This window comes from Mustela nivalis (genome assembly GCF_964662115.1).
Source record: "Mustela nivalis genome assembly, chromosome: 2".
NCBI lineage: Eukaryota > Metazoa > Chordata > Mammalia > Carnivora > Mustelidae > Mustela > Mustela nivalis.
This window is the reverse complement of record NC_139021.1, coordinates 20,261,520-20,284,239: the sequence shown is the minus strand read 5'-3', so window position 1 is coordinate 20,284,239 and position 22,720 is coordinate 20,261,520. Positions and strand designations below refer to the sequence as shown.

The 22,720-nt window shown below is 40.2% G+C and overlaps 1 long non-coding RNA gene across 10 annotated transcripts in view; it reads left to right on the top strand.

Moving 5' to 3' along the window:
• LOC309860174 overlaps window positions 1-22,720 on the top strand; it is a 274,988-nt gene that overhangs the window by 240,449 nt on the left and 11,819 nt on the right. For 8 of the 10 annotated variants that reach the window (XR_014309208.1, XR_014309210.1, XR_014309211.1 and 5 more), the window contains 2 exons: window positions 16,246-16,362; window positions 17,684-17,794. This is a non-coding gene — a long non-coding RNA (uncharacterized lncRNA). Of the gene's footprint in view, window positions 1-16,046; window positions 16,118-16,245; window positions 16,363-17,683; window positions 17,795-22,720 lie in introns of all 10 variants that reach the window. The other 2 variants (XR_014309209.1, XR_014309216.1) reach the window with 2 other exon arrangements.

Below are 22,720 nucleotides of genomic sequence, written 5' to 3'. Positions count from 1 at the left end.
GCCAAACTAAATCTATAACTTGAGGCGGCCTAGAGGCATCACATCACCTTCAATGTGACCATAATATTCTAGACAATTCCAAAGTTTGCTAGAGCTAGGTATGAGTTTGGCTTCATATCCTGTTGTTCATGTTTGTTTATTAATGAAGTCATTTGTTTACTCAGTCATTCATTCCTCTGATTTTTATTGAACATCTACTAAGTACCAGGTATTAGATGCCTGGGATATATCAAGGTATCTGTCCCCAAGGAATGCCTAATTTGGAATAGGGGATGAATAAGTTAGAAAAAAAAAAACCAAATTATAATGAAGCAACAAATGTTCAACAATTTTAGTAGGAAGAAAAAAGAAGGAAAAGAAATTATAATAGAGTAGATCTGGTGACCGGTACTGGACCATACAGTTGAGCCGAGAAAGATGCCTCTAATTGTTTACTCTTATTAATTCTATTTATTTAATTATGGTTGGATTGAATTCTGGAAACGTTCCCAGAAGCCTTTCCCTGCTGGGGAACACAACAGTTTTATGAATGGCATCCTTCCCCTTGTGAGCTGGAAGCCATCTAAAATCGTTAGTGCCTCTGCAAGCAGCTACATTTAAAGAATTTTATGCTGAAGTATTTTGATGTAATTGGGAAAAATACAGTGAATCAGATCCACTCAGAATCTAGCTCAACTTAAGTGCTTACTAAGTGTATGATTTTGTATAAATTATTTAACAACTCTGAGCCCAAGTTTGTTTAAAACTGTAACATGGGGATGCATATGGAACGCGTACATGAATGTAGAAATATGAAGTGCCTCTCGTGTTAGTATTCACTTGCTCAACAAATTTTAGTTTTCTTCCCTCCCATGATTTCCTAGTTTCTGTTTTCTCATTTATTATACTGGAATAACAGTACTGATTTATAGGAGTGATCACTCAATGAAAGTATGTACATCCAAAATGGTTGGCCCATAGTAGATGCTCAATAAATGTCAAATTCCCTTGTCTTTTCTCTTACTTTCTTGAAAAACATAAATGGCTTCTTGTCTTAATTGGCAAAAGGAACTTCTCTGGTAAATTCTAAGAAGAAAAAAAAATCCTGCATATCTGAATAATTACATTCTTGACTCAAAGTCCATTACAGTTTCCACTTTGCCTGGAAAGACACAGTAAAAACAAAGACAAAGTAGGAAACACAGTAGGAAGCAGCTCACAAAGACATATAATGTATAAGGGAACAGTTAAAACTTTCATTAAAGTTCTCTCTCTCTTTCTCTCTCTCTCTGTAGATATACATATATATATTCAATGACTTAATAATTAATATTCCAGTGTTATAAAAATAAAAGCAATGCTTTCAAATCATAGTACATAGAAAAAGCAGTTGCCTTATTTGTACTATGGAAAAGGTGATTTAGAAATTACATTTTTGTTCATTTGTCATATATGTTTTTGTAGTATGGGGCCCAAACCTTAAACCTTGTGGTTGGTAGTCTGGTTATATAGAAAACCTCTCTCTGCTGAAAAGAAGTTTTTTACTCTAAATCCATTCTATTTTCATTTATGCTAGAATGATGAATAATGCAGTGTTAAATTGCTTTTTTTTTCTGATTTAATACTAGCATAGGAACTATTTTCTAGAATAATATCAATTAAAATTCTCCGTGGCAGATGTGGGTTGTGGACCTGGTCAAAAGGCATAAACTCCCAAGCCACCTTGTGATTGTTTTAGTAGAAGATTCCCAGGCATTACTTGGAATAATCTCAGCCATGCATTGCAGGTAATGAGGGAGACACAATTTCATACCCAGCTTCTTAACTCCTTGGCTGCTGTTGAAGGTAGTTTTATTTTTCATTTGGTGGACTGGAACATCCCCTCAGATTAGGCAGAAGGAAGCCCTTAGTATTTTATAAGCACAGCTCTGTCAGGAGTGAGTAATAATAGCATGGACTCTGATTTTTATAGTCAGTTTTATTTCTACTTTAAGGAGCAAGTTCTTCTTCATCACACTTGTAAGCAGAAGCAGAATGGCTCTTGGTAAAAGTTAAAGCATGAACAGTATAGCAAAGATAATTGAAATCTATACATTTAAATCTAATTCTATTTGATTTCTTTCCAAATAAGTATTAAATCCCTACTATATACAAAAGAGTATGTCCAATGCATATATGTTGATTTAAGTTTGTCAATATCCATTATCCAGATTAGTCCACCAATATTGAATATACTGTTCCTGTTTTCTGCAATTCAGCTAGTCATGAATAACTTCAATTTCCTGCTTGTCTTCTTATCGTGACCCATAAAGTTTTAGAGCCATCTTTCATTCTTAGAATATATTTGCTTAAGGAAAAGCTAATTCCATGAGGGAAAACTCCTTAAGATCCCAAGAGTACCTCAAACAAACCAAAAAGGACTTTTTTTCCTGGAAGACCTAGGATCTTTCTTTCCTATCTAAACTTGATCTAAACTTGACTAGTGTACCAGGTATATTGCAATATGTCTTTCAATGGTCCCTGCCTCCCAGCAGTCATACCCTCATTGGATCCCTTCCCACTGAATGTGGGCTCACCCTTTGACTTGCTTCTAACCATTACAATAAGGAAAAGATGATGGGATATCACTTCTGTAATTGGGTTACATAAAATTATGACTTCCATCTTGCTAGCAGATTCTTTCTATTGCCTTCTCAATTTGCATACTGCCATATTAGGAAGGTGCTTTGTGGCAAGGAACTAAGAAGCATTTCTAGCCAATAGCCCACTGGAAACAGGCCCTCAGTCCAATAACTGTTGGAAAACTGAATTTTTCCAACAAGCCTGTGTGTATGGAAGGCCACCCTCTCCTAGTCAAGTCTTCAGATGAGACCACAGCCCTGACCAAGACCTTGATTAAAGTCATGTTCACTGCAGGACTAGTCACAATAGATAAGGCATGGAAACAACCAAATGTCCACTGATAGATGAGTGGATAAAAAATATGTAGTATATATACAATGGAATATTATTGAGCCTTAAAAAATAAGAAAATCTTGCAGTATAGAACAACACAGATAGACCTAGAGGATTTTATGCTAAGTGAAATAAGCCAGTAATAGAAGGACAAGTATTTTTAAATTCTGCTTATATGAGATATCTAAAATAGCCAAGCCCATAGAAGCAATGAGTAGAAAGATGACTGCTAAGGATTTAGGGAAAGGGATGAATAAATTCTAGAAATCTGCTGTACAACATCATGCCTATAGTCAACACTAGTGTGCTGTATCCTCAAAAATTCATTGAAAGAGTAGATCTCATGTTAAATGTTTTTACTACAAAAAAAAAAAAAAAAAGAAGACAGATTATATTGTCAAGGGAATTACTCTGCAGATAAATAGAACTTAATACTCCTGGGGAACAATGGGAAATTGAATAGAACAAGCATCTCAGTCATTTTGCCCAAGGGCTGCGGTAGCTGTTGGAGGAAGGTGGGAGGCATTAATTCCTCCAGAACTTCCAAACTTTCCCCAGGGTTTTGTGGTCAAGGAAAACCTCAGACAAAAAGTCAAAGGTGCAGGCAGTTGGAAGTTGACTAAGCAAGTATGGGTGTGGTTAAATGCTGGAGGAGATAGGCAGGGTATTAAAGGTATCTGGCTCATTTTATGCACAACTCTAATGACTCTCACTCCAATTTGCAATCCTTGCCAAATCCCACTGTTTTTCTGGATCAGAGCTGGGATTAAAAACCCAGTGAGACTATGAAATGAAATCTATTGTATAGGATTGTTGTGAGTTTTAACTACACATAAATGTACCTAGTAAGTAGTGAGCACACAGGGGTTAATAAGCATTCCATAATTGTCATACTCTCCAACATCTGGAGTTTTCCAGCAAGAGACAGGACAACATGGTATATAAAGGACCTGGGGTTAGGGACCTATGTCCTAATCTCAGCAATACCAACAAATAACAATGATCTGGGACACTGTAATAAATCTACTCTTTTTGTGTGTGTGCAGTGGTAAGCAGAAAAAGGCTGAAAAAGTTACTGTTCTTCCTCTGTAAATACAATTTTGATGATAGAAGAAAATAGTAACCTGACTTAGAAATCTCAAAATTAACAAAAAATTAAGTCACCCAAGTTCTTTTATGTGACTATTAACATTTTCATACCCTCTCTTTTATACTTTTTCACACACACACTCACTCACAAACACACACAGCTCCTTTTGCCTGGTTGTTATCATAGTTTATGTATATCACTATATGCAGTATTTTAATAGAAGTTAGAATGATGAGGGAAAGCATCTGTCTCTATACACCTTTCCTAATCCAGTGTGTTAGCAAATTTTTAAAACCTTTTCTGTCTGACAGATGAAAAGGGTACTTCACTATAATTTCTTCTTACTCCTAAGATTGAATATCTTTGCATATCTTTAAGAGTCATTGCTATTTTCTTTCTTTAATAATATGCATTTTTCCCATTGAGGGAGGCAGAATTCTCAGACGAGAATTCAGTTCACCTGACAATTCGATTTCAGCCTTGTGAAGCCTTGAGCAGAGAATCTAGTTTCACCACGTGAGACTTCTGTTCTACACAACAATAAGAGAACAAATGATGTTTTTATGTCGCTAAGTTTGTGTTAATTTATTGCACAGCGATAGAAAAGTAAGGTATCCATGTTTCTACATAACTTCCATACTTATTTTTCATATCATCATAAAATATGCCATCAGTGACACTGGCCATATTTAACCGTTTCCTTACAGATGAACATTTGGGTTACTATTAATTTTTTGCTATTATAAATACTACAGCAACAAATAGGTTCGTGCATATAGTTTTACCCATTTTTTTAAATCATTTAATGTTTATTTTATCTGCTTTTATATCGAACAGATAATATATTACTGGTTTCAAAATTCAGATGTACATAATGATAAAAACTGAAGAATTTTCTTCTCTTTTCTATGCCTTGGCTATTCACTTTTCTAAGCCCCAAAGAACTCAAGTATTAAATTATTTTGAATACTTCTAGAGATAGTTTGTGCCTAAATGATAACATTCAATGTCCACTCTTCTGTAGCTTGCTTTTTCACTAAACAATATATTTTGAAGATTGGTATATGTCAGCACCTAAAAAATAGTGACTCTGTAGCCAAATAGTGTTCTATTAAATAAGTGTACCATCATTTATTTAATATTTTTGTTATTTAACCGTAAATACATACTAGTTTATTCTGTTGTATAAATGGACCATAATTCATTGATGAATGAACATGTAGATTTTTTTGGAATTTTGTTCATGGTCATCACACAAGATAATTTGGGATAATTCCCATGAGGACAACCAGAAAAGCTAGCTATATAAAAATGTATCTACCTGAAGGTAGTAAAGGGTTAAACAGAGAGAAGGAATTACTTGGTTAGGAGTTGAGGGAAGTGGAAACCCAGGATTGTGAGCCCAGCCTCTGAGGAAGGGTGTTTTAGACCTGGCTGAGAATGATGCTGAGGACTTTGTGACAACCTCATGGGACCCTAAGGAGTTATGGACACTCCAAGGTGACCCTCAACTTTGGGCTGGGACTCCAAAGGGATAAACCCAAAGAATGAATGAATACCAAGCGGCAAACCCTCACAGGGATTGATGATCACCTCTTAATTCCTGAAATCGGATTGAGATGATTCAAGATTGCTAATAACGCTTGGTGGAAACAAAGGTACATCTCTGTGGAAAGTAACCACAATTGGCGTCACATTATTTTTAGAAAGAATTTTACAAATAGAAAATCTCAGCCACCCAAACCAACCCACCAAACAACAGGCACTTTAGGGAGTCATGACAACCTGAAGAAAAATTAGTAGAAACCAAAGGAAATAAACACAGATCCACAGGGGTTCCCAGGAATTCAGAGACTAACTTGAAACTCAACATTGTTACTATGCCCAAGGCAATAAAGGAAGAGAAAACATTTTCAGTGGAAGGCTGGAAACAATAGTTTGCAATCTTTGCTCTTACAAATAAGGTAGCAGCAAATATACTTGTGCCAGTATATTTGCAGAAGGAATATGTAGATGTGGTATTTCTGTGTCAAAAATATTTGCAATTTTAATTTTCATAGCTACTGATGAATTTTTCTTCCTAGAGGAGCTACCGATTTACATTCTTAACAGCAATGTAGGAAAATGTCTGTTTCCCTATGTTCTTGACAACCTATGTATTAACAAATGTTTAAACTATTTCCTAATAATGTTGGGGAAGGGGCGAATGGTATCTCACCATAATTTTTATTTGCATTTATCTTCTAAAAAGTTTGAACATAATTATACATGTGTAAGGGCTATTATTTTTTCTCTAAATAATCCTTTAACTTTTCTATTGGATTGTTGATCTTTTTTTAAATGTTTATGGGAGTTTTTTTTTATATATCAGGGATATTGGTCCTTGTTTTCTATAATATAAATTGCAGATCTTTTCCTCATTTTGCCCTTGAGAATTCTGACTTTGGTCCCTGTAGATTTTGCTATGTCCGAATTTTTATGGTCAAATTTTCACTTTTTATTTTGTTTCTTTCATTACTTGTTTTTTTTTTTTTTTAAGATTTTATTTATTTATTTGACAGAGAGAGAGAGATCACAGAAAGTCAGGCAGAGAGAGGGTGAAGCAGGTTCCCTGCTGAGCAGAGAGCTTGATGTGGGGCTCCATCCCAGGACCCTGAGATCATGTACTGAGCCGAAGGCAGAGGTTTAACCCACTGAGCCACCCAGGCACCCCTCATTACTTCTAGTATTTATGTCATGTTTAGGAAGACCTTTGCCACTTAGAGATTATGTGTCAAAAATCACTATAATGCTTTCTTGCACTTTCATGGTTTCATTTTTAAATTATTGATCCAGCTAGACTTTTCTTTCAGTGGCCATCTAGTTATTTTGGACCATTTATTGAATAATCCTTCTGTTCCTTACTGATTTGAAATGCCACCTTTATCATATACTTAATCCCTGTATACATCTGGGACCATTTTTTGAATTGTTTTTTGTTTCTATTCACCTTTCTGTTCATCTACCTATGATATACTCTGCAAATTATTTGTCTTTATACAATATGTTAACATCTATTATAGGTTGTCCTGTCTCAATATTTTTCCTTTTTAGAATTGCTTTGAATATCCTTATTTATTCTTTTGCATTGGCTTTGGAATTTGCTCTTTGTTTCGCAAATAAACCTGTTGGTATGTTTAGTAAAATGACATTACATTACAGAGTGATTTAGAAAGATTTGACATCAATTCTTTCCATCCAGGATCATGGTGTGGCTTGTTGTTTGCTCAAGCCTTTGTTTTGTCTCTCAGAAGAATCTTACAGTTTTCCTTGGTGCCTAAATGGGGTGTCTCTCTATTGGATGGGACCCCAAATTTGGAGTAACAATTGAGTAAAACCTGTGGTATGGGTGGGGAAAGAATTCACCCAAGGCAGAACCAAGGAGATGAAAGTTTATTGAATACACCCCAAGGGGGCAGTGGGTAGGACAGCAGTGGAGGAGGTGGGTGGGGCTGTTTTTAAAGGGGGAAGGTGAAGAGGTGTGGTGACATATGGAATCTTGCCTTTACTGGGAACTGTGCCTAGTTGTAAGTAGCCCACTGATTAGTTAGGGCCTATGGATATTTTGAGGTGGGTCTCGCGGGGGCAAGGGTGGAGGGTGGGGGACGTGGGTATTCATTCAGCTGGCCCTTTCCATTGCTCAAAGCTGTTCACCTAAATATTTTCTTTCTCTAGATCTTAAACACTAATGGTAAGTTTCTTTTTGTTTCTGTCCCATTGTGGTTGGAGACTTTTTCTTTATACCTACAAACTAGTTTTGATTCTACCTGAAGAGCTACTAATTGGAAGATTTGAAATGTGTGCCCTGTCTTCTTAGCAAATCTGCTTATTCTTTGTAAATATAAAAAAAAATTACCAAAATAAAAAAATCCAAACCCTAAAAAAAATTTAAAAAACATTTTTTGGTTGATTCTCTTTGGTTTTTCAAATATAGACTAAAATAACAAATACTACTTTTTTAATTTTCATACCTTTAATTTTTTCTTTTGCTTAACTCTATTGGATTATACATACAGAATTAAAGTTAAATAGCAGTGCTGATCATCATCCTGGGTAAATGACAAAAATGGGGCTATCGGTCCAAGTAAAATACATCTCTTATTAATTTCATAAGTGAGAAAGTTACCCTATGCTTTTAGTTTACATTAATTCTGTTTCTAACAAGTTTTAGCATTTTTTTCTTCTTTTCATTTAATTTTTTTTCTTTTGGAGCTCCCGTGCTGGGCTGGAGTTCGTCACATTGCTTAGTTCATGGAACATTTTCATATATGGACCATATGGGCTCCCTATTTTTATTTTTATTTTTATTTTTATTTTTATTTTTATTGTGTGTGTGTGTGTGTATAAAATATATAATAATATGTAAATTATTTTATAATTATTTATTCCTAGTTATCACCATTATCATTATTCGTCCATACCCCAAACCCCTTGCCACTATAAGTTACCATCATCATGTATTTATTTATTTATTTATTTAATGTTTCCAAGTAATTTATTTATTTTTTTAAATTTATTTTCAGCATAACAGTATCATTATTTTTTTCATCACACCCAGTGCTCCATGCAGTCCGTGCCCTCTACAATACCCACCACCTGGTACCCCGACCTCCCACCCCCCTGCCACTTCAAACCCCTCAGATTGTTTTTCAGAGTCCATAGTCTCTCATGGTTCACCTCCCCTTCCAATTTACCCCAACCCCGTTCTCTCTAACACCCCTTGTCCTCCATGCTTTTTGTTATGCTCCACAAATAAGTGAAACCATATGATAATTGACTCTCTCTGCTTGATTTATTTCACTCAGCATAATCTCTCCCAGTCCCGTCCATGTTGCTACAAAAGTTGGGTATTCATCCTTTCTGATGGAGGCATAATATTCCATAGTGTATATGGACCACATCTTCCTTATCCATTCATCCGCTGAAGGGCATCTTGGTTCCTTCCACAGTCATGTATTTCAAGTGAATCGCTTTGTTTTGGGTTGTATATGTTATGGCAAAACACCTTTTGCTTTGCGTGTGTGTATTAGTCATTGACATAAATGGTCTTGTGTCACGTGTCTCAGTAAGCACTGTTGCTATGTGAAACTATGATTTGTAGCCTGTACTGTCTTACTAAATTCCCTGGGATGTGTGCATCGTATTTTATCTATTCGTGTTCCAATTGATGGATGCTCAGATTGCCTCTGATTCCATGCCAAATTCTCTTAGTTGCTCTGATGTTATGTGAGAATTCCTTTGGGGTATTCACTGAAGATCTTTGGTTATATGCATAGAAAGCCAGTAATGCCAGAGCAGCAGACTCATTCTGTATCCCTATGAACAGAACACGAGAGCTCTTAGAACCACCCCCCATACTCCCTACCAGTATCTGTATGAAAGATTTTCTATATACTTATCCCTTGCGTTTTATAATTTCTCCTGTGTGTTGATTGTTCACACGCTTTCTCTAAGTATTCATTTTTAATATATCATACATATTCTTTATCAAATAGACATACCAATTGCACCTCATTGCTAGGTAGGTTTCTCAATATATTATTTATGTTTGAAGGATTTGTGATGTTTCTTCCAGCATTATGATTTTGTGATTTAGAAGACATTTAAAAATTGTTTATATCAGGAGTTTCTACATTTTTGTAAGAAAGATTTACTTTCAATTTTCCCACAAACTGCTTTTCTAAATACAACAGAGAAGGAGCGGAGAATTCTAAAAAAAAAAAAAAAAAAAATCTAGGAGAGGGATGAGGAGGGGCCAGGAAGTCAATGTAGGCACAGCAATCATTTTAGAAATATATTTACTCACTCATTTAATAAACAACTACTAAACTTATTATGAGCTGAGCACTGTAATAAATGTTGATGATACAGAGATGAGTAAGACAGTCACCTCCCTTAAAAAACACATGTCCAGTGGAGGAGAGAGGCATGTAAAAACAGATGAATTACAAGTATAACTACAGAAACATTAGCAAAGCCCTGGGGACACAGTTTTCTTCCATTATGTGACTCAGGTTTTCCAGTATTAAATTAATGTGTTTATTATATTGATGACACATTTTCAGAGTCATATTAGGGGAGAGAAAAATAAAAGAAATCGAGATGAATTCATTGATTGTTGGATCGAGTCAACAAATATTTACCGACTGACTCGTTTTGTCCCTGTGCCATGTATCAGGGACCCGAAAGTGAGCAAATGTTAAATGATAACCTTCAAAGGACAAAAAAGTCATTTTCTGATTTTGAAGCTCCCCAGGACCAGTCATTCACTAGGATTCTTATAGCACGGTGAGCCAGGACATTTAACATATCCCCTAGTCATCTGGGTTGCATGTCGGAGACCATAATACGTGTGTATACCCGGGAGAAAGGACTTCTGTTTTGTTGGTTGTGGCTACATAATGCAAATTCCAGCTTGTTTTACTAAGGGTGAACAAAGGTATATTCAAAAGAAGAAATGTTTCCATCAGGCAGGTGATTCTGCTCGCATGGAAGGTGACCTGACTGCTTCAGGATTCCTCAGGCAGAGATGTAACGCATAAAGCCAGTCCTCTTCAGTGATTTTCCACCGCTACCCCAAGCAGAGGGACATCTTCCATGTGAGGGAGCTGGGTGCGTGCAGGTTTAATGGTGCGTGATGGCAGAGGTTGGTTGTGAGAAGTGTGTAAAGAATCGTGAAAGCTGGGGGTGATAGAGATTTTTTAGCTAGATATAGTCTATTTCTAAGGTGATAATGGGGTCCTTTAAACAGAGATTCTAGGGAAGAGCAATTCTGGACTCTTCTTTCTTTAAATCCCCTTGAGGAAATGTCCTGGACCCTGTGGTTGCCTCCCATCATCCATTCCCTGATTATGGAGCAGCCCAAGGTTTAGATGTAACAGACTCTGTTGATCCACCAACTGCAATCATCTCATCCTCCTTCCCATGTTGCCTGGAGCACTGGCAGCCAGAGAAGCCTTCGTGGAAGAAGGGGTCAACTTCGACTCTGAAGGGAGTAGAATTTTTATAAGTGGAGAGTAATTACGGGCAAAAGCGAAGAAACAAGAATATGCCCGATTTGTTCAGGGACGGTGAACAAACCTTTTTAAACCGGAGCAAAATGTTACACTGTCTAGGTCCCAGAGCCTCACAGGTGCATCAACTCAACTCTTGCATTTAATAAAGCCATTATTGAATGGTGTGATATTAAGTAATAGGCAGGCGTCAAAGGAAGTTGCCTCAAGGTTGAGAAACCTCCAGAAATGACCAGGGTAAACCCACTGATTTTAGAACCAAAAAGACCTGCGATGTAATCGAACACAATCCATTCATTTTCAAGTTACAGAAACGGAGGCCCAGATGGCTTAAGTGAATGGAAGCAGCAAAGTATGCAGGGAAAAGAACAAGTCAGAGTCACTTAAACTCTTTCATTTTCATTTCTATCAGGGGAAAGGTGACAGTCATAGCACAAGAAGCTGTCTCTGCTGTCCAGGGAGACAGCATATGCAAAACACTGGGCACAAAATAAATACTAAGTAAATATTCCCTTTCATTTTCTTTCCTCCCTCTATTGATAGCGACATAGAAATTCTATGGGAGTTAGGAATAATTCTGCTTGACTCCCAGCACAGCTCTCTCCTGCCATAGTACAGCAGTCCACTGTTACAATCCCATGGGAAGGAACCACAGAGGCCTCCAGCTTTCTCCAAAGAGGGGAAGCTATACTCAGAAACTCTAACCTAGCTGTCTTACACATGTACCAAACTCATTCTCCTCCCTAGGCTCATGAAGTCCTTGACTCTGAACCCGCACTCCTGTAGGAATGCTCTCCCTCCTCCTTTCCATCTATCCAGATCCTCTCATGCACTCATTATTCATACAGACATTCAGTCTGCATGGAGTCAGGGATCATCAAACCTTTATTGAGCACTTACTATATGGCAGGTCCCGGGATAGGAGTTGAGATGATAGCACCCAAGAGAATAGCCCTTCCTTCGGGGAGTCTAACAGGGGCAGTCTAGTTTAAGCATAGACATGCTCACACCAGGTAGGTTGGGGATGATGTTGTAGAGGTATGGGCATGATATCTCAGGAACATTGGACAGGGAAGACGAGGTGTGCCTGAAAGGTCTGCCATTATCGTAATCTACACCAATTACACACCCGCCATATTCTTCTCTGCCTCTTATTATACATAGAGAACCACCCCCAACAACTGAGCATGTAAGTACTTACCCTGCTTACTATCACTGCAGTGATGTCAGGAGGTAGAGGTAAAAGGTGTGTATCTAGCTGCCAAGGATCAAGGCAGTGCAATCAAGATACCTTAGGTTTATCTAGAAAAACAATGGATCAGGCCCAAAAGCAGAGGATGGATCATTCTATCACTAACAGACCTTAGAAAGGGCCTCCTGCAGTGTTTTAAATCTTGGTTGACTTCGGAATTATCTGGGGAGCATTTGAAAAGCAGGGATGACTGAACCCTATCTTAGACTTATAGAAGCAGGATGTTTTGGGACTAAGCACAGGCACAGGGATTTTTAAGTGATGTGTGGTTGATTCTGATGATTAATTTAGCAGGGGTTAAAGCACTGGTCTATTTTGTGCCAGACATTTGCAGAACACTGAGAATACACAGCCAGTCTTATTCATGCCTTAGAAGATAAGTCTGTGTCCCAGAAAGACTGAGTCAGATGAGAGACACAGGCGAGCAAAGATACACAATCGAGCAGATAAGTCCTCAGATGCAAAGTGATATTGGAAATGAGATGAGAAGGACCAACATACTTTGGGGAAGTGGGGGAAGCTTCCCAAGTAATGGTGCATTTGAGACGAGATATAAAGGATGAGCAGGAGTCTCCCGAATGAAGGGGGTGTGGAAGGATATCCCAGGTCTAGGACGGAGTCTCTAGCTCCCGCAGGGCTTAGCCAGGAGGTCAGATGATCTGCAGGGAAGTCTGAGGGAAAAGGATTAGGGCACCTCTGTCCCGGGGATGGGGCTTTAGGTGTGTTGTGAGGTGGAGACGGTGATGTGATGGATTGCATCACGGATTTATGGCTGTTTCATAGACCATTTTTATTTCTTTCAACCAGACCTTATACCTAGAAGACAGTAAAAAAATCAGAACTTGCAATGGGAATGTGTGAGCAGGGCAGGAATTCCCCCAAATCTGAAGCCAAAGGAAAGCGTTCTGTGGTAAGCCTACAGAGAGCCATCTTAGGAAGGGGGAAGGGCAGGAAGGGGCAAGTTCATGCTGCAAGGGCAAAGCATGAAGATGGGAGCAAGGTCTGCACATTCTAGGACCTTCAGGGTCAGTGTGCCTGGGGCAAAGCACTGGGGGAAAAAGGCAGTGGCCATGGATGAGGTTGGGGAGGAGGGTGTGCTCCAGGTTTCCAAAAGGCTTCTGATGCTCTGCTGTGGTATGGACTTCAGCCCATTGGCATGGGCAAATCCTGGTTATTTTATGCAGAGCAGTGACAGGGTCATGTTCCCTTCTCTGAAAGGTCAATCTGAGCATATATGTATTTTCATTCTCCAACAGAATTTTAAAGCTTGCTGTCAACAGGGATCGTATCTTGACTTTTTTTTTTTTTTTTAATTCAATATCACCGACAGTGCTTAGCAGAGCAAGAGAGAGGGACACATGTTGAGATGTCAATAATGCAAGGCCTCATTAATTATTTGAGCGGTACAAACCCATACCCAAGTTCATGTTGTAATACAGATATTACATCCCATGTGGTACCTGGTATTTAGAACCCCGAGGCGACCATAAGCCATGCTTCTTAACTCAGCGTGCACGCAGATCACCTGGGGATCTTGTTAAACAAGGATTCTGGTTTCTTATGTCTTTGGTGGGGCCTGAGATCCTGCATTTCGAACAAGCTTCCAGATACTGCTGCTGCTCCTGATTTAGATTTCTGCATTTTGAGCGGTAGGGATCTTGAGATGCAGCTCCTTTATTTGGAAGAATTCCAGCGGTGAGACCGTCTGCGAACTGTGGAACATTCTACAGGGATTATGGAAGTGAAGAGCTAAGACTCCAGACAGCTCCCTGGGGACTGGTTTGGAAGGCAACCACACGTCTCGGAGGCCCCGTGGGTAGAGAGTGGTGTTATTTGCCTTTAAAGAAGCTTCTGGTGCTGTGGCCAGTTTCTTCCTTGCACTGCTTGCATTGAGTTCCAAAGAAAATCCATTAGTAACAGTGGAGTTGATAATAGAACAGCAGATGAAGTCAGAGGGCTCTAAAAACAGCGTGCTATCAGCGTGTCATTTGTTTAGGTCTATGTAGAATGGCGTTTTTCTCAGGAATTTTCAAGTCTGAAATTTGATTATGGGCCCCTTTGTAATTTCTTAATATTTTCCTCTTTTCTGCTTGGTAAAAACAATACTCATGGCCACACTGGGTAGGCTGAAGTCCAGCAGCTCAGTGCCACTCATCACTATGAGCAGGGTTTTAGTCTTCATTTTGAGTTTCCTTGACCTTTCTTCTGGCTCTCAGAGAAGCCCCAGGCCACATCTCTGACTGTCTCAGTGTGGAGTGCCTTGGTGCTGCCTCTTACATCTTTCAGCCATGGGCCCCCTACGGCTGCTCTGTCTCAGATGGCTTCCCATGACTCTGCCAGCCTCCGTGGTGTCCACTCTGTTGCTCACTTGGGCCAAAGCCGGGAGATGGTCCAGGGTAGGAGCAAGCAGCATTATCTTTGGAGACAGAACACTGCATATCAGCTGTGCGATTTGGGCACGTTCAGTAACCACTCTAAACCTTAGATTTGTTACCTGTAAAATGAGGTTAACTGCAGTGCTCTCATCTCAAGATTGTTGAGATAATAAGGTAATCCGTCTAAGCTCCTAACTCTGTTCGTGGCTCAATAAACATTGACCATTATCTTCACTGTTTTTCTCTATCACGGAGATTCCAGCCTGGGCAAGCTTCGCTCTTCTTTCGACACAGCTGAGACCAATTAGTTTCCTGACATGGCTGATGGCTCTGGGATAAGAGAAGAGTGTTAAATCAGGGGGAAATACAACGGCTATTTGGTGTAGAGAACTTAGGCATAAGAGACCCAAGTGCATTCTCCTGGGATCCCCCTCGGGGGCCTCTTGGCAGGCCTCCAGAGCTATATTTCTATGTCAGAAGACATTTGTCCTGCAAAAGAATGTCTTTGAACTTACCTAGACTCCTTTGAGTCCAGGCTCAGAGATGAGTTTTGTCATCCTGGGCTCCATTTTGTTTTTCAGCATCAGCTCCTTCTTGAGGTTACTGACAGTAGGAATCTCCACTCCCTAGAAAGAGAGCCTTTATCCTACTCTGGAGTGTCACCTTACCCTGGAACAAAGGCCAATGCCTCTTCCCCCTTCTCAGTCTTCCTCCATGGTTCATTCCCTTTCCTTCATGCAAAGGATAATTGAACTCTTGACTCAACTCATACTTAACCTCTATTCAGGCTCACATCAGAGCTAATCTCTTATAATAGCAATAATAATAATAATAATAGCAACAAAAACTAATTTTTCTCATGTTTTCCTTGTCCTACTGCCTCTAAAATGATCTCTCTTAAACATACTTCTTGTTATGCCACTTTCTACTTAAAGCCATTGTGCCTTCCCTGACACTTAGGTGACAAAATTTATGTTAGCATGAGCCGCTCTTTATATATGCTGGTCTTTTTCCCTGACATGTTCTTTGTTTCTTGGTTCTCTTGGCCATCATGGCTTGCCTCAAATCTGACTTCCTCTGTGAATTCTTCCTGGAACCTGGCTGCGTCCCCTATTCCAGACATCAGCCAGGATCCCTCCTCCAGGCCCTCTCGACACTCTGTACCTTACTCCATCACATGACAACGGGTAGGATAATTCACTTCCCGTCCTGCCTCCCCTCTGTCAAAGGGAGCTCTGTGACATCGTCTCCAGTCACAGGAGTGGCAGTGAATAAAATCAATGCTTCCCTCACATTTTACTGGGTTCTCTTTTGTCTCCTCTCTCTTCTGATCCTTACTATAGGTCTGTGAGACAAGTAGGACACCTATTATTGTGATCTCTGCTTTATGTATGTGAAAAGGAGTTTCCAACAGGTAGGTGACTAGGCCCTGGTTACGTCGTCAGTTGAGCGAGGGAAGGGGGAAGTAAACCCAGACTGAGTTCTTTGGACTTTCATTCCAAAGCCTCTTTTCACTATTTTTTATTGCTTCCATTTTGACAGAAACTAAACCCAGGTAGGAAAAGTGTCTCAAGGAAGACAAAGCACAGGGCCAAGGAAGACTGTGGGAGACAGTGACCTGCTGAGGAACCAGAGCTGCAGAATCACGGGGACTCACAGGTGAGCCTGCTGGTGTGATGAGAACTGTGGGGGGTACAGTTGGCTCACGTTAGGACTTGGGGGGAGATTCTCTTTGTTGAAGACAAGGTAGATGGGAATGGAGATATAGGGAAACACCAGGAAAATGAGTTTTAGGCAAAACCAGATCACACTCAAAATCCAGTCTCAGACACCACCTCACAGAGGGCCGTTCCTTTCTGGCAGCCCTCTGGATGGCTCTAAGTGACGGCGGATTAATTTTATAAAAGTCTTGAACTGCTGCTAAGAGTTCTTTTTAAACCTGAAAGCAAAACAAACAAACATGAAGGCCTACAGAGCCGAGAATAAGCTCCAAGAGAGAGTGAGAGCATTGGAAATAGTTACTGAGATGAAGAAGGGGATCACGGTGTACCTTGTTTCCAACCCCACCAGCATTGTCAGCTCACCCACCTGCACGTCCCGTGGGCCGTCTGAGCTTGGCTGGGGGGATTAGGGGGGCGTTGCAGGGAAGACGCCAGGATGGGAGGGCTCAGAGTTATTTCAGACTCAAGGCTAACATTGACGGAGACCTTGAGTTACGTCATGAAAACTGTCTGGACTTGAGGCCCCCTTATGCCAAATGCGGTTTCCAGAAAAAGGATCTGCTGCATAGTTGGAAGCCCATCAACCAAAAGTCGTCTCGTCACTTTTGTACATGAGATCTTTTCATTTGTGAAGAGTATATTATTTTGCTTAATTATGGGCTTAGACGAGATGGCATAGAGCAGCGGAAAAAGCATGAGCTGGGAGTCAGAGCGACCTGGGTCTGAATCATGGCCCTGCCATCCGCCAGCTGTGGTGCCCTGGCCTGCTGGGCCTGAGTCTCCTTGTACATGAATGGAGAATAATCTTGTACTAATGACCTATAACATAGGGCAGTTGTTCCAACTGGATTGTTAATGCATGTCAAGAATCTGGTCTTATTCTGCACTTTAGACATTTAATAATCAGTAGCTAGTATTAAGAAAATATCTGACCTATAACACGGTGACATTTGGTCAACTAGATTTCATGTTCACTCCAGAAAGATCTATGTAGTGGTGCATTATATATAATCTTTTTGCTGGTAAAATATACTGTTTATATTTAATTTCCATTTCCTGGTGGAATGTACTGCTATTTCATATCAAAACACCTCCCCGGGCTCCCCTTTCCTTCTAAGATGGAGCCTCACTGGTGCCCCACCAGTGCTGATTTTCAGCACCTTGACAGGTGGTTGTTCTTAAATATTTATAGCTTATTTGTAATCATCTATGTCATGATTAATTATGCTCTTCTTTTTTTTTTTTTTTTTTTTCATCAGAGAGTGAGCACAGGCAGACAGAGTGGCAGGCAGAGGCAGAGGGAGAAGCAGGCTCCCTGTGGAGCAAGGAGCCTGATATGGGATTCGATCCCAGGACGCTGGGATCATGATGTGAGCTGAAGGCAGCCGCTTAACCAACTGAGCCACTCAGGAGTCCTTAATTATGATCTTCTTAAAAAAGGATGCATCCAGAAAGGAGATAGGGTTGTCTCTCTCAGTCACTCACTGCCCAAGACTTGAGTCTTCATCTCCAGTGTGGGGATCATTTTAATCCATGTATCTCACAAAGGTTTTTTTTCTCTCCCCCCACCCCCCGCCAACCCTGGTGGGGGTGGGAATCAGGTAAGATCCCTAAGTGGGGAAGAATTTTCTACATTATAACAGATACGTACATTCAAGCTATGATATGGTTTTTGCTATAGATCCTTTTGCAGATAGGAACCTTCTTTGTGCTCTGGCCACCTGCCTGGGAGTCACCTTGTGGTTACTAAGAGTCTCTCGGCACCACCGGATGTTAGGGGATTGGGCAACTTTCCTGAGTAATTATCTCCTCTGACTCACGTTCCTTGCAGTCCTCATAGTGACCTGTGTACTACCAAGGATGAGCAAGGAATTTCTTCTCTGGAGTTGTTTAAGGAATAGCCTCAAACTTTCAACTTAGTCTTTTTTTACACAACTTTCAGTACTACCTACCTAGTGGCCACAGAACAAATCTGTGCAGCTGTTGGATTTCGGTTTGCGGAAACACATTTTGAGTATGTACTGCGGGAAGGACATAGACTCTCCACTCCAATGAGTTTCTTTTCATGGATACCCGTCTCTCCTTAAGGCCTCATTAAGGTGGAAGAGCACAGTTAACACATAGCCTGAGTACCAAGAAGTCATCAAGAGATAACTTTTAAGTGTACTTGACCATCTTTCTTTTTCCTTGCTTTCTCTGCTTCTGGTCTCTCTCTCTCTCCTTCTCTTCCTCGCTGCCTCCCTTCCTCTTTCTCTTTTTAAATCACTTCCCTTCCCTACGTCCCTTTTACTACCCTCTTTCCCAATCAGTAGACCCACCATGGCATTCCAGGGGTAAGTCATTACCTTTGTTAGATGTATTCAGAGTGCAACAGTTGTAAATCTCCAGTCTAGGTCTGAGATTCGAATCCCTTGCTCTGCATTACAATCACCCAAAGGGCTAAAAAATACTGATGCCCAGGCTCAACTGGACTCCAGTTGAGTTAAGATCTCAGGGAGGAGTGGGGAGCTGAACCCTGGGTCTGATACTTCAAAAAGCTTTGAAAAGGTTCTAATGTGCATGAGCTTACACTGGTTGAAGATATTTGGAGAGTAAAGATATGACAAAACTATTCTAAAAATAAACTTCAAGAAGATTTATGGCTCAAAGACCTGCAATTATGTGGTTTGGACACACTTGCTTGTTTTCTATCCATCAAATAACAACTATTTTTTGAGAACCACAGAAAGAGCAGTTGGTTATGCCCAGGCAGAGCTTCTAGGTGAGTTTCCAAGATAAGGCATGTGCTACCCTAAACACTTTAATATACATTATGTCATTCAACCTTCTCAACAAAGTTAGGAGGCCTTCATATAGGAATAGGGCACCAAAGGATGACTTACACAGCTCAAGGTTTGACCACTCATTAGAAGTGGAGCCAAGAGGTATGAATACAGGCATTTTGCAGTCTTCCTTTTAATTATCATGGGATACCTCCTCTCTACATTGACAGATAAGATGAAAACAGACATTTGCTGGAGCACTGGTTCTCAACCTTGGCTGCATATTAGAAGCACTGAGAGAGCTTTGCAAAAACATCCTTCACTCAGGTCACACCTTGGGACAATTAAACCCACCAGTCTCAAGAATGGGACACAGACATCAGTAATTTTTAGTGTTACAGGTGACAAAATTAAAAACTACTGAATTAGAGGAAAGAAAGAGATACAAATGAGAGGTCTGCAGATAAGCTTCCTAGGTAATACTTCACCTGAACTTGGCATGAGATGGAATAATGCCCTCCCCTTCCGAAAGATGCCCATTTCCTAATCTCAAGGACCTCTGAATATGTTACTTTATAGGACAGAGAGGAAGTAAGGGAATGAATATGTTAAGGATGTTAATTAGCTGATGTTAAAATGGGGCGTTGGCCTGTAGACCCTCTATAATCATTTGGGTCCTTAACTGCGGAAGAAACAGGCAGAGGAAGGAGAACCAGAGAGATGGTAGCATGAGAAAGACTTGGCCCAATTTAGCTGGCTTTGAAGACGGAGAACAGACTTAAGAAATGCAGGTACCCTCCAGCTGGAAAAGATAAGGAAACAAGTGCTACCGCAGAGCATCTAGGATGAAAACAGCCTTGCCAGTATTTTGCATTTAGTCTAGTGAAACTCATTCTGGGCTTCTGACCTCCAAAATCATAAGAAAATTAACTCATATGGTTTAACCCCCTGTTTGTGGTAATTTATTTCAGCTAATTATGAAATTATCATCGTGCCTTAAAAAGGAAGGGTTTGGAGAAACATGTGGTTAGTGTGAAAAATACCCATTTAGCTGCAGATTCAATTTTCTGTGTCTAGTTCTCTATGTACTGTACACCTCACATCTATAGCTTGCACTTGAGCCAGGATTCAAACCCAAACCTTTGACTCTAGAATCAGTGCTCATTCTCATACTGTGTACTTTTCCTTAAGACAATAGTGGTTTTTCTGATCTTGCCTTTGAGAAAAAGGCAAGGAAGCATAATGTCACAGGGGATCTTATACCACAGAGAAAACAGATTCTCATTCAAGCTACTTAGAGGAACAAATCATCTATGATTAGTTGGATGTTTAAGGAAGATTGATCTGATAGTTGTGTAAAGAAGGATTGAAGTAAATGAAGGTAGGGGTAGACAGATGAGTCAAGAAGTACTACAACAACTTAGGCTCCTGAGAGTTTGAATTCTGAATGGCGGTAGTTGAGAAGACAGGAGGAATCCAGGAAACCTGGAGAGGAAAATCAACCCAAGGGAAATCACGCTACTTGAGAAGGGCAAAGGAAAGACAGAGTCAAAGATAGCTCCAGGTTTTCAGCTGTGGCAGACTGAAAGAGTGGTTGGCAGTGCCCTTGACAAAACTGAAGGTGCAAGAAAAACAGAACAAATTTGGGGAGTGGGATCGGATAGAGCAATGGTGTTTAATAAAGAATTTGATTGGCCTTTGTTCTTGGGAGGGAGACGCTAATCCTTGGACAATCCCAAGTGATAAAGAATATCATTTTTATGCTAATAAAATGGCTCAAGGCAGGCCCCTGGATACTTTTAGTGTCAGGGCTGGTCCAAGAAAGACCACCCAAGGTGATGAGAGAGTTGCGACTTTAAGCTATCTTGCTTGGCATCTGTAGAATGGAGGATGGGTGGAAATTGAGTTTAATCAGTCATGGTCATGCAATGAAACCCCAATAAAAACTCCAAACAGTGGAGCTTTCTGGTTAGTAAACATCTCATTGGTGTGCTGGGAGGGTGATTTGTCTGATTCATCCAGGAAAGGGCCCAGAAGCTCCATATCTGGAACCCTCCCAGATCTTAACCCTAGGGGTATCCCTTATTAAAAAAAATATAATCATAAATATGGTGCTTTCCTGAGTTCTGAGAGTCATTCCAGCAAGTCATCAAATCTGGGGACATGGGGAACCCCTTTTTTATAGCCAGTCTTCCAGAAGCTTCCATGGCCTGAATAGTCCTGAGATTTGTGGCTGGTGGCTAACCTCTGAAATGGAGGCAGTCTTGTAGAGGACTTTACCCTTAACCTAGGAGTCTGTCAGAATTGGATTTCTGTTCACCCACCTGTGATAGAAACAAAATATGTGGTTTCCCCTCAATACTAAGGCCAAAAGTGAATGCTGAGATCATTAAATACAACATTAAAGTACTCACACCATGATTCTTCTTTGACCATTCTGACCTCTCCAATGGCTTTGTGTCCGAAGGATAGAATGAAATATTGGGGTCTAAAAGACAAAATGGAGTTTCTGTTACTCACTTGCAATGAAATGGTGGGTATGTAACTCATTCTCTTTGGGCCATAGCCCTTTATCTTTAAAATGGAAATATTAAGACCTAATTTGTACAGCTGTTAAGAGAATGAACATAAAAATCTAAGATCTTGGCATGTGACAGGTGTTCAGTGACTATAATTTCCAGCTGTCCTTTAGGATTATTTCCAATTGGAATGGTTCTTTCTGAGCAAGATTTTCTTTTATCCCGATCATCAAGAAGTTGTCAAAGTGATTGACGTGGCTTCAGTGAACACGCAGTGAACTATGTGACCTCGGGGGGGATATGCTGACTCAACCTCTCAACCGTCAGTGGCTGTTAGAGAGCTTCATCTTAAAGAGGGTCTTAATATAATTGAAAAATTCACAACGTCTGCTCTGGGGAAGGGAGGACACCCGTTCAATGCCTGTATCTGCTGTCACTACGATGCCAGAACAGCTTGCTGCCACATGTGTTAAAACCCATCTTGGCCGCAGGTGTCCGGTGTCTGTGCTCTGAATGGCGCCATTACTATGGGCACATTTAAGCTTCAGTCACTTGCCCAGGGATATCCAGCATATCTGGGGCCCAGAATGAAAGCCAGGCCTGTGGATGCCTCCTTGTCCCCTCAACAGACTCCTCCTGACTTGCCTCTCTTCCATTTTGTGGCAAAGTGGTTACATTTCTGCACCAAATAACCAGCAGACTTTCCTAGAGGAACGCTGTTTTTCATTTCCCTCTGGTGATCCCACAAAATGGTTGGGTGTCATCCCTCATGTGAATTCATCTCTTGCGAAGAATACGTTTAAAAAACAAAAAAACACTTGTTTACTATGCCAGGTGCTGGGATAGAAACTTACGTGGGATGACCAGATAAGCTTCTGAGGTTTTATTCTGTCAATTGTGCAGACAGGAAGGTTGAGTCCCAAAGCAATCACACTATTTAGAAGAAGAGATGGGATTTAAAATGAGGTGTGTCTCACCCCTAAGCCTTTTTTCCTTTTGGGAAGACTTATTAACT